Consider the following 18,070-nt stretch of genomic DNA (forward strand, 5'->3'; position numbering starts at 1 on the left):
CTAATGTAACTGAAGCAAGATTTGCCCGCGCTTTACTTAACAAGGAAAAGAATGCTATCAGAAAGTGATAGGTTATAAGTGTGTATAAAAAACCAGGCTAAGGTTATTTACGTTGCTGTATAAAACTCTCAGCCACGGCCCGGTTGTGGCCTGTGTTGTTAGCACCTATAGCGTTGCCAGACGCACGATCATGGCTAACTTTAACTTTAAATAAAATAAAAACTACTGAGGCTAGAGGGCTGCAATTTGGTATGTTTGATGATTAGAGGGTGGATGATCAACATACCAATTTGCAGCCCTCTGGGCTCAGTAGTTTTTTAAATCTGATGCTGACAGAAAAAGTGCGGACGGACAGACAGATAGCCATCTCAATATTTTCTTTTACCGAAAACTAAAAACGGACAGAAAGATACTTTCAGAAAGTTCTGGGTGTCTAGAAATACGGAAAATACCTCGATCACCGATGAACTTCCACGATTTGAATAAGTAAAGGAACTAACATCTTTTGCCACGTGACCGTTGAATCCTGAAATTTGATAGTCAGTAGGCAGTCGAACAGAGTACACCTTAGATTTGCCTGCTGTAATGCAAGTGAGGTACAATACTGTATAAATCGATGATACAGAAAGAGATGGAACATAACACAACAGATGACAAGAGATTCACATTTTTATGATTTGTAAAAATCGTTTTCAAGAATCTTGACCTTTTGTCGTGCTGATAAATCTACCATGAATGGTAAATGATGACAAAACGTACTACTTTAGCTTACCGTTACTAGAGATATGAAACAAATACAGAGTACAAAGAAAATACAAAGTATGGAATATATATAGCTCAGGAACAGTCTCGTAAATATCAACTCCCTTAAATATTGTCAAAAAAACAAAGCTTCGGAAATCAAATTCTGTAAACACTAGTATCTAAATATTAGTTGCAAAACGAACAGAGACAGTTTGCACAAAAAATTTACCATAAGCAACATTCTGCAAATCCCGTAGGTAAAACTAAAAAAAAATCATGTATAAAATCTCAGGCCTTAATTTTCATTCTTTCGCAAAGAGCACAATTATTTACTCCTGATATGATCCTGTGAATGAAGTTTTGGATAATGATATGCAAATAAAGAGATGCTCTGTCAATGTAATGAATTTCAGTTCTGTATTCCGAGGGAGGGTTATTTTAAACACGGTCGACCTATTTCAAACGTCGCTTTATCTTCATTTAGCAAGTATAAAGAGCAGTAGGAAGGGTGAATAATTAACTGAATAATTAAAAAGTAACAATTAAAAAGTATAAACATGGCCGGGGAGAGAGGACAGGCGTCTAAAATTTAATGAGGTTAAAACGCAACAGATGCATCTTTTATTTTTGTTTCGCCCAAACGAATACACTGACCTAACCTCCTTACGACGACTCGCCCTCGCTGTATTTCAGTTGTATCCTCTGTAATAGAATGCGTAATGAAAGTATTTGTTGCTCTCCGCTCTACTAGCAGAAGGGTTTGCCTGAGTGCGTGTACTTGCAACATTAATAACAATCGTATTTTGAAACATTTAACACTTTTCCATGCTCTGATGACGTACTTTATACTGGATATGAACTGACCTTCAGGGCCATTAATTAAACAGCAGGAATAAACATTGTGAATTATTACTGTCATATGTTGCTCGAAATCTCTTGGGATTGTTATCATCACATAATTCGATGCGACCAGTGCATATGTTCTCTCACCTCTCTTCAGCGTTTGGTATCATCGACTGAATAAATCAAAACTATTAATTTCCACTTATTTATGATCGCTCAGCTCCACTCTATCCTAAACAATATGAATATATGTATAGTAACTGATGAATTCATATTGGCAGTTCCGTTCTCCTGTAAGTTAGACTGACATTTCGTCATAAATAACACACATTTAGAGTCATAACGAATGAAACCTTTTCATTCATTTTACAAGAGACGCGAAAGCAAGGCGGTCAAATATGTTAAGTTATGGAACAACCTTGATATCAGGGTCAGTAGATATGCTATGGAACGTCCTTGACGTCAGGGTCATTAGATAAGTTATGGAACGTCCTTGATATCAGGGTCAGTAGATATGCTATGGAACGTCCTTGATATCAGGGTCAGTAGATAAGTTATGGAGCGTCCTTGATATCAGGGTCAGTAGATAAGTTATGGAACGTCCTTGATATCAGGGTCAGTATATAAGTTATGGAATGTCCTTGATGTCAGGGTCAGTAGATAAGTTATGGAACGTCGTTGATATCAGGGTCAGTAAATAAGTTATGGAACGTCCTTGATTCAGGGTCAGTAGATAAGTTATGGAACGTCCTTGATTCAGGTCAGTTGATAAGTTACGGAACATCCTTGGTGTCATGGTCAATAGATAAGTTATGAAACGTCCTTATTATCAGGATCAGTAGGTAAGTTGTGTAACGTCCTTGATGTCAGGGTCAGTAGATAAGTTGTGGAACTTCCTTGATATCATGGTCAGTAGATAAGTTATGGAACGTCCTTGATATCATGGTCAGTAGATAAGTTATGGAACGTCCTTGATATCATGGTCAGTAGATAAGTTATGGAACGTCGTTGATATCAGGGTCTGTAGATAAGTTATGGAACGTTCTTGATGTCAGGGTCAGTAGATAAGTTATGGAACGTCCTTGATACCAGGGTCAGTAGATAAGTCGTGGATCGTCCTCGATATCAGGGTCAGCAGTTATGGAACGTCCTTGATATCAGGTTCAGTAGATAATTTATGGAACACCCATGGTGTCGGGGTCAGTAGATAATTTATGGAACGTCCTTGATATCAGGGTCAGTAGATAAGTTATGGAATGTCCTTGATATCATGGTCAGTAGATAAGTTATGGAACGTCCTTGATATCAGGGTCAGTAGATAAGTTATGGAACGTTCTTGATGTCAGGGTCAGTAGATAAGTTATGGAACGTCCTTGATACCAGGGTCAGTAAATAAGTCGTGGAACGTCCTCGATATCAGGGTCAGTAGTTATGGAACGTCCTTGATATCAGGGTCAGTAGATAATTTATGGAACACCCATGGTGTCGCGGTCAGTAGATAATTCATGGAACGTCCTTGATATCAGGGTCAGTAGAAAAAAAATATACCTTAGTTTTATCAGACCACTGAGCTGATTAACAGCTCTCCTAGGGCTGGCCCGAAGGATTAGACGTATTTTACGTGGCTAAGAACCAATTGGTTACTTAGCAACGGGACCTACAGCTTATTGTGGAATCCGAACCACACTATAGCGAGAAATGAGTTTCTATCACCAGAAATAAATTCCTCCAACTCTTCATCAGCCGGCCGTGGGAATTGAACTCCGGCCCATCAAGTGACAGTCTGAAGCTCAACCGGTTCGGCCAACAAAGGGGTAGGGTCAGTAGATAAGTTATGGAACGTCCTTGATGTCTGTGTCCGTAGATAAGTTATGGAACGTCCTTAATATCAGGGTCAGTAGATAAGTTATGGAACGTCGTTGATATCAGGGTCAATAGACAAGTTATGGAACGTCCTTGATATCAGGGTCAGTAGATAAGTTATGGAACGTCCTTGATATCAGTGTCAGTAGATAAATTATGGAACGTCCTTGACATCAAGGTCAGTAGATAAGTTATGGGACGTCCTTGATATCAGGGTCAGTAGATAAATTATGGAACATCATTGATTGACATCAGGGTCATTAGATAAGTTATGGAACGTCCTTGACATCAGGTTCAGTAGATGAGTTATGGAACGTTCTTGATTGACATCAGGGTCAGTAGATAAGTTATGGAACGACCTTGACACCAGGTTCAGTAGATGAGTTATGGAACGCCCTTGATATCAGGTTCAGTAGTTGAGTTATGGAGCGTCCTTGATATCAGGGTCAATAGATAAGTTATGGAACTTCCTTGATATCAGGGTCAGTAGATAAGTTATGGAACGTCCTTGATATCAGGGTCAGTAGATAAATTATGGAACGTCCTTAATATCAGGGTCAGTAGATAAGTTATGGAATGTCCTCGATATCAGGGTCAGTAGATTAGTTATGGAATGTCCTTGATGTCAGGGTCAGTAGATGTGTGATTGAACTGAGTTGTCGTTAGCCAGGTGCTGTAGATTTCGTCTCTTGTACAATATCTGGTCTCGAGTGATATAAGTATGCTGTAAGTATGCATAAGCCGAAAAGGACACTTACCCTCCTTGGTGGCTGAGTGGTGCTGTGGGAATTTGGTTCTGGCTGTTGTAAGATCGAGACCATTCACTCGAAAATGTGATTGAATAAATTTTACGTAATTATCACCACAATAATGAAGAGAACTTCTTCAGCATCTGTTGATATCATATTAAAGAATATTCCTAAGCCGCTTTTTACCGTAACACGAACAGCCTTCCTTAAGTAATGGAGTCGCGTAGCTAGTTCTGAATCTAAAATGAAAGTCATAAAAGATATAGAATTAAATGGAATAAGACAGACATATCTTCTCTAATAACATACATCATAAAGGGAAAAGACTTCTGGGTAATCGACACACGTAAACAGGTGTAACTACAGTGTACAACTATGCAAAGAATTAACGTCTTCATTGAGAATATTAGTGTATCGAAATTAATAAGTAAATGAATAAATAAATAAAAAATTTCAGTACTAACGTTTTAGAAAACGAGGTCTTCCCTTACCACAATCAGAATCTAGTAAGGAAAGAAATCATACTCATCTGTAATTGCTCCGAGGGCAAGAACAAATTTCATTCTCATCAGTGACACCATCCACTGGCACCTTGTATGGTGACAATGAGTTTCAGTCCCGACATCCTTTATCACCATCACCATCATTCCCATCGCGCTCAACACTTTATGCCACAGAGAAATGACTTCCCTCCGAACCTATTAAACAAAAAATCCGGTCAATAACTATATGCAAACAAACCGCATAAACTGGTCTAATGGTGAATCGATGCCAGAAATCCAGACAGAATGGTTAGCCGAGAAGATCTCTGTCGCGATGAAAGCCTGGATGTTGGTGAAAGGAAGGGTGAAATCCAGTCGGATGATGAATGTCCCTCTCGGATGATCCGGAGGATTAGCGTCTCGTGCTGGATAGAGGCCAGGAAATTTGATCGAGGGTGATCGTATTACAGCGGAGGCGCCAGGAGACCCTCTAGATGATTTATTTTGGCACGATAGAGAGAGAGAGAGACAGACAGACAGACTTGTTACGTCATGGCTTCGTGAATACGTGTGTGTTTTTGCGCGCATGTACACTCAGCAAGGAAAGTTAGGATACAGTTTTTTTTAAATCTTCGGACATATATTGCTCAATAATGCGATATCTGGCAACTTTAGAAAGGGGAGGAGCTTCAGTCTTATTGTGTTTGTTTTTTGCTTGACCTCCTATAACTTTCAATCATATTGTACGGTTCTAAAATCATTGATACTTAAATGCAGTAGTAAGCTTTACAGCATTCGTTCAAGCTGTAATTTGCAGCGACAGTTCTGAGCAAAATAAACATTTTTCGACATAACCTATCAAGTAACCTTATACAAATGAATTTATGACACCACAATGAACGGAATGCTTGCATAATCGGAAACGCGATCTTCCATAATGTAATCAAGAATTAAATTTGGGCAATGTCCAGCGAAAAACGTGGGGAACAATAAAGGAACGAATGCAATGTTATGACGAGAGAGAGAGAGAGAGAGAGAGAGAGAGTTGCTGTTGTGTAAGCCTAAGCCTAGGCCTATATGTAGAGCTACTCATTTCATTATTTTTTTTTTCTTTTAGAGATTGAGCGATACTATATTTGTATAGTATGTTTTAGCAATGGAGAGAGAGAGAAAGAGAGAGAAACTATGGCAACGTCAGGAAACATCCAGTTACTTGTGTTTTCCCGCCGAAGTTCTCACGCTGCTCCTCACATCATAGGGAACGCTCTTGCCGATTTAAATAGATTTGGTCAACCTATCCTAGCTGTCACAACATTTACTGCCATTAATTCCAGCTGACTTTTAACACCGTGAAATACAAATATGAACGTGTAAAAATTAAAGAAATTATCATTACCTCATATGATGATGCAATAATAAGCCTGTTCATAACGGAAAACGAGTAAATATTGCCGTTCTGATAAACAGTACTACACCGAGATATCCACACACTATCTTTTAGATCTCTATGAACGAAGTCATCTGAGAAATTCTGATTACTTCTGATATGCATGGTGTTTTTAAGTATCTGAACGTTTTTGTTTTGCACATTTGACATATATGATATAATTTGCATTGTAATTTATTTTCATATTCTAGAGTAAATTTACCGAGATTGTGTGTTTTCTGTAATAAAAAAATTAAAATTCGATGAACGAAATCTAATGAAAACTGTATCCTCACTTTCCTTGCCGAGTGTACGCATGCTTGAATTATATGTGTGCTATAGAGAGAGAGAGAGAGAGAGAGAGGGAGATTAACATTCCAGACTGCTTGATAAATGTACGTCTTAGTCCAACAAGCAGAAAGACTGAGTTTAAAAGCGTTTGCTTTTATAAATAGCATTTCATAGGGAAGAGAGAGAAAGAAAGAGAGAGAGATTAACATCCAGGGTCACTTGATAAATTGACATCTCAGTCCGCAGGCAGGGAGACAGAGTATAAAAAATTGTTTTATATATTGTTTTATATATATATATATATATATATATATATATATATATATATATACTTTACAGGGACGTAAGAGAAACACAGTGAGAGAAGGAGAGGAGTGAGGAGGAGTGCTACTGCTTTCTAGAAAATGATATTGCGATAGCTTGAGCGTGATAACGGGGCTAATAAGGTCAACATCCTCTAGCTAATAATGCAGCAACCCTTTTTCGTTCTTTTTCGTTCTTTTTCGTTCTGTTGACATTTCAAGTGGGAGACTTCATTTTTTATTACAGTTCCGTTGGCAATTCAGCTGCAAGGTTAAATGCGTAAACTGCATTGTCCAATTTCCTATATATATTTTTTTTTCCAGAATATCCAGACTCATGTTAATGCACAAATTAGCAAATGGCTTTACGGGAGAATTACGCTTTTCCCATCACTAACGGGGTTAACCTAATGCAATTATGCTAATAATGTTTATTTGTCGGTATAGGCAATTTTATTTTTTAAATATCATTGCTTCTGGTCTCTATGGAAATCCATTTAAAATCATTTTGCGAATGAAATTCGGAATCCAAAAAAAAGAAACGTGCATATATTACGGCCGAAATGAGGGCTGTGTCGCCAACAATACTGCTCATTAGCTCCGCCACATAGATGATTGGCAAACGCGTAAATGACAAAGGCCACAAAGTGCCTTTTTAGGCCGCATTCGTCTGTCTAAATGACATCAGTAATTATGTGATTAAAAAGGGGTGTTTTTAGATTTAGATAAAAGCGGAATTATTGAGGTTGCAAAACGGGTGACAGAGAAAATATTGCTTGTATGCTTTGCTTTCTCTCTGTCTCACTTTCTTTCGATCTTTCTTATTCTTTCACTTCCTTTCACCATATGCTCTTTCCCTTTAATAATGCTCTAATAGTTGGACTATTATAGTAAGCATTATTATTGTTATTTTTGTTGTCTCCGTCGATTACTGTAACTAATATCGTAATAGTAAGAATTTTGATAATAATGAAAATCATTTTTGATGAAAGTGTCTGATTATGCGAAAATGGACGTTTCTGTTAAAAGGAGAAAAACTAGATGAATAGGGTGGAGAGAGAGAGAGAGAGAGAGAGAGAGAGAGAGAGAGAGAGAGAGAGAGAGAGAGAGAGAGAGATGAACTTTCCAGACTGCTTGACAGATATATACGTCTTAGTCCAGCAAGCAGAGAGACTGAGTTTAAAAGCGTTTGCTGTTATAAATAGCATTTGGTATGGAAGAGAGAGAGAGAGAGAGAGAGAGATTAACATTCAGGATAAGTTGATAAATTGACATCTCAGTCGGCAGGCAGGGAAACAGACCACAAAAACGTTTGCTTTATATACTGTTTTAAAGGGAAGTAAGAGAAACACGGTGAGAGGTGAGGAGTGCTACTGCTTTCTAGAAAAAGATATTGCGATAGCTCGAGCATGATAACGGGGCTAATCAGGTCAACGGCCTCTGGTTAATAATGCAGCAACCCTTTTTCGTTCTGTTGTCATTTCAAGTGGGAGACTTCATTTTTTATTTACCGTTCCTTTGGCAATTCAGCTGCATGGTTTAATGCATAAACTGCATTGTCCGATTTCCTATAATTTTTTTTTTCCAAATATCCAGACTCATGTTAATGCACAAATTAGCAAATGGCTTTATGGGAGAATTATAACGCTTTTCCTATCACTAACGGGGTTAACCTAATGCAATTATGCTAATAATGTTTATTTGTCGGTAAAGGCAATTTTATTTTTTAAATATCGTTGCTTCTGGTCTCTATGGAAATCCATTTAAAATCATTTTGCGAATGAAATTCGGAATCCAAAAAAAAGAAACGTGCATATATTACGGCCGAAATGAGGGCTGTGTCGCCAACAACACTGCTCATTAGCTCCGCCACATAGATGATTGGCAAACGCCTAAATGACAAAGGCCACAAAGTGCCTTTTTAGGCCGCATTCGTCTGTCTAAATGACATTAGTAATTATGTGATTAAAAAGCGGTTTTTTTAGATTTAGTTAAAGCGAAATTATTGAGGTTGCAAAATGGGTGATAGAGGAAACATTGGTTGTATGTTCTCTCTCTCTCTCTCTCTCTCTCTCTCTCTCTCTCTCTCTCTCTCTCTCTCTCTCTCTCTCTCTCTCTCTCTCCACTTCTTTCGAGCTTTCTTTTTCTTTCATTTCTTTTCACCATATGTTCTTTCCCCTTAATAATGCTGTAATAACAGTTGGACTATTATACTGTAGTAAGGATTATTGTTGTTATTTTTGCTCTCTCTGTCGTTTACTGTGACTCATATCGCAATGGTAAAAATTATGATAATAATGAAAAAATTTCATGAAATCGTCTCCCATGGTATCTTATTATGCGGAAATGGACGTTTCTGTGAAAAGGATAAAAACGAAATGAATAGAGAGAGAGAGAGAGAGAGAGAGAGAGAGAAACTTTGAAGAAAATTCTAAAAATCAAAGATGAAAATTCCGCAAAAATCATCCGAGAGAGAGAGAGAGAGAGAGAGAGAGAGAGAGAGAGAGAGAGAGAGAGAGAGAGAGAGAGAGAGAGAGATGCCCTGAAGATACAAGGATGGGTGGGGGGAATACCATGATACTGATAGAATAATGTAAAGAAAAAAAAAGCCACGCAGTAAATGTGTCAGGAAAGTAGAAAAACCTCAGATAAACACTTGGACTGATGCCTAGACGTAAGAGAGAGTAACAGACAGAGAATGAGAAAGTAATAGACCAAAGAAACTGAAGAAGATCACTTTCCCGTCCTCCCGCCATTTATCGGGGAATTTTCCAGACGGATTCGTCCAGTTCGCAAAGTTTGATTTTCTGGAAAGAGGGGAAAAATTATTTTCCCGTGCGTGAAGTGAAAAAGAATGGATTCAGTTTTCGATTAGCGGATGATTCTGTTTCATTATATATTACGTTTAATTTTGTCCATATGTAGAATGTTATTGAAGAATGTATGCATGGAAATCCTTCATCTGAATAGCCGGGTAATTTTGGCCGGATACCTCAAAGATAGAATATTTTTGTTGGCCGTTTTATATTTCATCGAGCAGTGGGAAGATTTATTTTCTTGTGCACAAAATCTCTTTTTGGGGGCGTTAGGGGGGGGTGTTGGGAAAAGTGTCGATTAGCTAATTATTCCGTTGTGTTGTATTGTATATTTAATTTTTATTCCCGAGGTATGAACATGGAAAAACCATCAATTAGAGTGCTTAAGAATACTTCTCTACGCTTCGAGGCAGACGTCTCTTCGCCAATGTGGAGAATACTCGCAGAATCACACAAAATCACATGAAGCACCAAAGTGCTGAAAAGATTGTCATAAATATCGTAGAATTACTGTGACATTCAAACCGAAGTTAGTGTTACGAAATTTCGTTGCTGTTCGATACTGAGCTTTTGAGAGAAAAGTGTTTGCTTGTTGAAAAATCTCTTCATTTTAATGTTTGCATGTTTTGTGGTATTTTTCCTCAAGTGTCTAGTTTACATTTATATTAGCAGTGTATTTTTCAATTCTTTATAATGAGATTCACAAAAGAAATGTGAAAATGTTTATTTCCCCCTCTTGTTTTGAATTGGTCCAAGAAAAGTTTTGTTTGTGATGCAAACAGTATCATTGTACTGTTTGTGCGTGTACTGTATGTTGCATTTGTGTGTGTATGTGTGTGAGAGAGAGAGAGAGAAAGCAATAACCTTCGTCAACTCATAAACATTTCTGGTTAAATTACGGAACTGATATTTTGGAAATCCGCTTTTTGTAATATTTAGCGCCATTGGTACGACAACTTTAAGCCAATTTCAGCGAATCGCACCGAAATTTCACCAGAACTCGGTCGAGTTCTTTCTTTCAAACGAAAGCAGTCGTTCGTTTGAGCTTCAGACACCATCTTTAGTATTTTCTGGATGTCCAAATCTTTGTATGCCAACACACAAAAGAACAGACGCTCATAGACACAAGCACGAAAACATACATATAAAATATTTGTGGAAGACTTGTATCCCACAAGTCAGAGATTTCCTTCAAAATTTTCCTTTCACAAATGACAATTGTAAAGAGAAATTATTTCTATAAAGATGTTTGATTCAATTCATTGCGTGACGGTTCACTAGAATCTTTTGTGAGCTTTTTAGAAAAAAAATTAACTTTTTATGAATAGAACAGACTGGAATTGATTTTGCCTCAGGATAAAACGAATAAAAATTCTCAATCCTTGCAGAAAAATTCTTTAAACTAAGAACTACGTCAGTAAAAAAATATTTTTCTCGTTCTTTATCGATGACTGATAGATAAACCCTTTCCGTTGAGAATCAGTAAATGTCATGAATGCAATGTGCATTTCCAATTAACGCAGACTCAAATGCAGTTCATATCAAGGGTAAGCGAATGCCTTCATGCACAGTCTCTGACCTTTCTCCGTAATTACAGAGAGAAAAAGCAATAAACAAGGGAAATGAAATAATCATTTTCATGTTGCGTGGGAGACTTCATGCAAGTTATTATAGCACTAAATTGGATAATTTATTATTGAAATTCTGCACGCCGTTTCTAGGAAGCAGTTTCATAAATATAATGACAAAGAAAGACCTAAGATAAGAGAGAGCGCGCGAGAGAGAGAGAGAGAGAGAGAGAGAGAGCGGCTATTTCTAAGGCAAACTAAAATTGTATCTGCTTGAATTATAACGCACACGGTTGTAACTTATATTTGTAACTTTTTCCCGAGGTACAATGTCGCCGTTATAACCATACATACACACACACAGACACACATAATGTGCATATATATACGTATACATTATATACATATCAATTTCAATTGGTCATGGCTGTAAGGAACAGTAGTGCTTTCTCTCTCTCTCTCTCTCTCTCTCTCTCTCTCTCTCTCTCTCTCTCTCTATATATATATATATATATATATATATATATATATATATATATATATATATATATATATATATATATATATATATATATATTGGGAGGAAAGAGAGAGAGAGAGAGAGAGAGAGCACAGTTGATTCTTACAGAAACAGTGCCATTTTGAGCCACAATGTTTCAACCACCTTCAATCAAAGAGAAAAGATAAAAACTTCGCTCATTATGAAGAGGTAAATGCCTCACTGTCTGGGAAGCAATTCTGATAATTTCGTCATTCTACTGATTGATAATCAGTAGAATGACGAAATTATTCCATTCAGTCGCGATTTTCGAAAATTTCAGGACGTTCTTAGCCTAGAAGAATCGAAGATTTTTTTTTTTATCAGGAAAGTGCGGGTACATTACAAAAAAATCCTTTGAAAACTCTTCATGTGCATAAAATGTTCTTTAGATCTTAGAAAGTTCACATTTTCCCTTTTCAGTGGACGTTATTTTTCCAATATCTTGCAATTCCACAAAGCGAAGGCTCGCAAAAGTGCGGGAATTGATGTAATAGATACAAATCCTCATTGAAATTTTTTAATAAAGAATTCTATACAAAAGAGCATTTGCGATTACTTCCATCTCACGCAGTGTTCCTTGCCATAGTCCATAATAAAATGACTGAAATTTTGTATGAAATATGCGCTAACGCTTATGAAGTTTGTTATAAAGATTTCCATAAAGTATTCAGGGAATTAATGTAGCATTTGTTATAAAAAAAATGCAGTGATTTTTCAGCAAACGCAGTCATTTTTATGTTAGCATCGGTAACCATATTTTCTTGTAACACCACCTTATAGCACTAAATTAGGTGGTTATTGGAAACGATTCCTCAGGTGCTCAACGTGGTCTGTGAAGGCTTACTGCTGTGTAAGTTGCAGGATATAAAAATACTTACTTGATTAAGCCTACCAGTATCCATCACAGAAATCTTCATTTGTGCCATGCTTCGTAAAAAATATCTCTTCCTTGTTGGGTTTAGATAATCTTGCCTTATGCCAGCTTTCACAGTCAGTGCAGTCAGTTAAATTGCCCTCGGAGAATATGAATTTGATAGGGAATGTTGAGCATCAACTTCAGAAAAGAATAGAGATGAGGTATGCCGTAGGAAAAGTGTCGACATTTTTCTGTTCGAATTCTGTACACGGAAGGCTTGCCCTCAGGAGGAAAGTACCCAAGGTCCGTCGAACTTAACTGCAGAGAAATATATTTGAAAGTTACGTGTAGTAGACCACCAATACAGAAGGCATCGGATGATTGTCTGGAAAGACCAGTTCAGCCACCACAGTTATCCCCAGTGACCTAGTAGCATTTCGGTCTAGTGTATCGACTGACGAGGAAACTCTTTGATGAAAATTGCCTCACAGAACCAGACACGCCCCTGACCGCACACTGTTCGCCTTTAAGAATGCAAACATGAAACAGTTTCACACTTGTGTTGCAGAGGTTAAAAACAGTTAGTATAATGAGTTACCAGCCAGTATAATGAGTTGCCGGCTGGTGCATTATCCGGTATCATGCGAATCAAGATTATATTGACTTTAAGTAGGACATATCGCAACAACTTTGATATGATGAAAAGAATACAAACTTATTCATTAACTCCACTTATTGTTCTGAGGATGTCTGTGTATGCAAGGGTACCGTTAGCAATAAATCCTCGGTATTGGATGTGCACCACTATTACGTCAGTGATGAATTTCTGTGACGTTATTTCAATCTGTCTTTTATATTGGTGAGTAAGGCCAATTTGAACCATTGCAATTTATGTTGGCAATGAAAAGGGTAGGTTTGCTTTGCATGTATAACAGTATCGTTCGTAATTTTCATCATAGTTGTTAGGCTTTGTTTCTGTAAAGTCTGCTTGACAATGCAGGATATTCCCCCAGTCTAGAACCGCCTCTCTCTCTCTCTCTCTCTCTCTCTCTCTCTCTCTCTCTCTCTCTCTCTCTCTCTCTCTCTCTCTCTCTCTCTCTCTCTCGCTCTCATATATATATATATATATATATATATATATATATATATATATATATATATATATATATATATATATATATATATATATATATATATATATATATATATATAATTGTATACATATATACATATATGTATGTATGTACTTATTTATGTATTCATTCATGCATTATGTGTATATTATGTTTAGCATTATGTGTATATCACGTGTATCACTGCCCCATGAATATAAAGTCAAACTTACCAAAGGAAAATATGTAATCTTAAAAACAGATACAACATGGGGTTTTTATTATAAATTTCATTGAGATATGAAAACGAAATTTCTGCTTTTTTACATTTTCCAAAAGAACGAAGTTGTTGAAAAGTCCGTTGGCTTAAAAAGTTTAGGACTGAGACTTTGCACTCCGAGGCTTATTTATTGAATTAGAGTAGAGAAATATCAGGATGCAGAAAATGTTATGAATAGGTTGTACGTTTTCATACATTTGATACTCAAACTTTATTTTATTATTTTTTAGCGGTTAGAAATGGTGTAAAGTTAGGACTACGGTATATTTGTTGAACTGTAGTCGAATAATATGAATGAGGTCTATTTATAATTAAGGTTCTTATACCAACAAATAGATCTGTTCTAGTAAAACTCACAGCCAAACAAACATGTCTACAAATTCTTTTATGTAATTTGGAGGTCGTATGCTAATGAAACCAGGAAAATCGTGTATATACATCTCTATGTTTTGTACTGTATACGAGTATACTATGAATTCATTCTGGTGGTCTAATATATATATATATGTATATGTATATGTATATATATATATATATATATATATATATATATATATATATATATATATATATATATATATATATATATATATATATATATATATATATATATATATATACATGTGTGTATACATATATGATGAATTCCTTCGCTTACTTATGTCTTATTTTTTTATTTCAGTCTGATGAGACCATGACGGCCTGGCTGACGTGTGAAGTAAAGTCTCTTTAGATGCAGTTTCATCGGAAATTCATTTCAAACAGGGCAGTCAAGAATGAAACAAGTTTAGGGATCAAAAAACCCACTTGATTGCTGTAGAGTTGCTTCAAATCCCTTTAATCAGAAAAAAAACAGTGTCTCCATTGCAGGATGATTTTTTGGAACTTAAAAATGTTTACACTGCATTTGTTGAAAGGTCCTGTAGAGCCTTTCCTTTTCAATTCGCCGTTTAATGATTTGGCTCTTTGCCGTCCTCAATAGAAATGTCAGATACGTTGAACTTCAGTGTAGTCAGGAGATTGGCAAGCCAATTCAGCGCAGTGCCAAAGGAACGGATGGACCAATTGCCAGAGTTCACAGACTACGTACCGTTTCCCTCTTTTTATTTGTCTTCGTATCAGACAAAGGAAACTTCGGTGACTACAGGAACACCTGTTGAATTTCAAATCAATAAGTAGTAGACAGGACTGCTCACATGGTATGATGTATTGTATATTATGATTCAACGAGTTTATGGCAGTATAAAGACCTCTTGGATTTCATTTATAAACAGACGACGCCAGTTCTGAAAGAGAAGCAAAGTACTCATTCTGACCACTTCAGACAGTGATTTTGAGTGGATATTTTCCTTGGTTGGGGAAGTGTCCTCTGTATTTTGATCTGACTTGAGAAAGATACACTGTGCAGCCTGATTTCAGCCAAAAATCAAATAATGACCATTTAATGGTATCATATGCATCCTAGCCAGGAACAGTGCCTTTTAACAGTACAAGCTGTTGATTCATTTTGAGGTATACCATTTTAAGTTTTAAATGTGTGGGGGCTTTGTGATTACTGTCCATGGTGTACTTTTATGTGACTTTGTAATATGTTAATATGTTTGCTTACATGTTAGGATTTAAAGTGATGTGGATTTTGTGAAGTTCAGGGGACATTCTCACAACCAAAGACAGTTAGTTGGCTTGTGTAACAGCAATGACTCACATTAATGTTATTTGCCTTGATATTATTCAAGCGTGCCCAGCTTGATTGTCCTAAGTGCTGTGAGTGAACATTTAAAATCATTTGAACTTCTTCACTTAAGGTAAATTAGGAAGTCCCCAAGTATATAGTATGTTCTTTATGTCGATCCCTTAACATATCGACCAAACTGATGCCGCTCTAGATCAGTTTGATATAAATACTTAAGCCAATTTTAGTATGGTATGATGATTCCAGCTATATTTTCACTTGCCATATGCATCATTATTAACTATTCATTTTTCATGCAGGAATGTAGTGGCTACAATAATAACGTCAAAACGTGTCAAGCCAAATTTTGGTGGAGGAAATAAATGTGGATTTTGTCCACGGACTGGTATCTCAAAATATTAACTAAACTGTACCGTATTCAACGTAGAGTTATATGCTCGTGTTCCCTTGATTTTTCATGGAAATTTCAAGAATATGCTGTAAAATCTCCCCTGTAACAATAAATGAAACTTGATTATATATATATATATATATATATATATATATATATATATATATATATATATATATATATATATATATATATATGGTTTCTGTAAACCGTTTTATTTACTGATCTGATCTATTTTCATATGTAAGATAAGGTCACTTTTCTGTGACAGTTCTGTTTATATTTTCCGTTGTACTATGCTTCATAATTTACTGTACAGTACTTTTATCTCTTCTTGATATCAAAATTTGTAATTCCATATTTTAGGTGCTTATATTGTATATGTCTTTGAATTTGTGTATTTTGATACATGTACCCATACAAGTCTGTGTTTAATATATATATATATATATATATATATATATATATATATATATATATATATATATATATATATATATATATATATATATATATATATATATACTGTATATATATATATATATATATATATATATATATATATATATATATATATATATATATATATATATATATATATATATACACATATTGCATATAAATTTATATGTGTGTACGTTTGTTTGTGTGCTTGCATATATGCTGTGAAATTCACATATAGATGGAATAAACTCTATACTGCAATGTCAAATATATATATATATATATATATATATATATATATATATATATTTTCTTTGGGGGGGGCAGAGCCGTCCAGTATGTTATTTGAAGTATTTATAATGATTATGTAGTTTTTGTACGCACAGGTAAACTTTTCAAGAATACTGAATATGTAAAAACTCAAACTTTAACGATACTCATGTCTTCCGTCTTTGTGGTAACCATTGTATAGATTTACAGTAGATGCAGTATATATGTAAGGTCTTTGTACGAAACAACTTGTGTTTCTCATGTATTACAGTGAAACTTCCTCTAAACTGTCAATCAAGATGTATGACAATATGTATTCGCATCTGCACTGATCACTTAGGACCTACCAGGTGTTTGTACCTACGTTATTATTATTATTATTATTATTATTATTATTATTATTATTATTATTATTATTATTATTACATACAAGATTTCCCATTTGTTCATGCCTACTCATTGCTTAGCCATTTCTGGGAATAGACAGTCATGCTGTAGGAATATTTTCCCGATCTTAATGAGATTGTAATGGAAGTGTGAATATACAAAAAAAAAAATGCATAATATTTTGTCCATATCCTTTATCCATTAGCCAGTAAAACTTAAAATGGTTTGAAGTTTTGCAAACAAAGTACTTGAAAGATAACCCATGTCTTTAGTCTACGCCTCAAATTGTCTCCTTTCCTAACACAAAAAACGGTATGTAATGGGAGGCGAACTTACTTATTTTTATAAACTATTACATCTTTGTGTATTTTATTGATTATCAAGCAAATCCAACAGTTTTATAGCAATGACTTCTTTTAAAAAATATTTATCAGAAGTTGACATAGAGAATTACAGCAAGAGAAACCAAATTTCAGCAGAATCCTAAAAGAAAGGAGAATAGTTACAGCTAGGCCAATCAAGGATTATGAAGATGAACGATGGTAAGCTTAGACAAATGGACGCCTCAAAAAAATTACATTCCAAAGTGACGTAACTGCAGAGCACTTCACGATAATAAGCATAAACTCTCCATCTAAACATTCCCATGGCTGTAAATATTTTTCTAAAGAATTGTGTTTAATACATAACCATGTTTACTTTTGAAAAATATTCCTATAATAATATACAAATCTCTCGTGTTACATTTCCTGCGAACAGAGTTATCAGAGAAAGGCCCCTTATTTGTGACACCACAACTGTTATTATAAACCTTTGGTGCTGTTTAAACATACGATGCTTGATCAGTCATTACAGCAGTGATACTTTGCCTCTTGACACATGCATTTATAATTATGCTTTACTCGCATCCATTTGGTTATATTTGGACCCCACGCAGTTTTTTGACGATTTGGCCACTGACCAGTTGATACCGGTATTTCCCTGTATCTGTGTTCTGTAAAGCAAGGAGTAG

The 18,070-nt window shown here is 35.6% G+C and overlaps 1 long non-coding RNA gene across 4 annotated transcripts in view; it reads left to right on the plus strand.

The window, feature by feature from the left end:
- The window catches only part of LOC136847983 (uncharacterized), a 322,346-nt gene extending 306,237 nt beyond the window's left edge, over positions 1-16,109 (plus strand). For all 4 annotated transcript variants that reach the window (XR_010855891.1, XR_010855892.1, XR_010855890.1 and 1 more), the window contains one exon: positions 14,556-16,109. This is a non-coding gene — a long non-coding RNA (uncharacterized lncRNA). The remainder of the gene's footprint in view (positions 1-14,555) is intronic.
- The last annotated feature ends 1,961 nt before the right edge of the window (positions 16,110-18,070 follow it).

Source organism: Macrobrachium rosenbergii, chromosome 18 (assembly GCF_040412425.1).
Source record: "Macrobrachium rosenbergii isolate ZJJX-2024 chromosome 18, ASM4041242v1, whole genome shotgun sequence".
In the NCBI taxonomy this organism is placed as follows: domain Eukaryota; kingdom Metazoa; phylum Arthropoda; class Malacostraca; order Decapoda; family Palaemonidae; genus Macrobrachium; species Macrobrachium rosenbergii.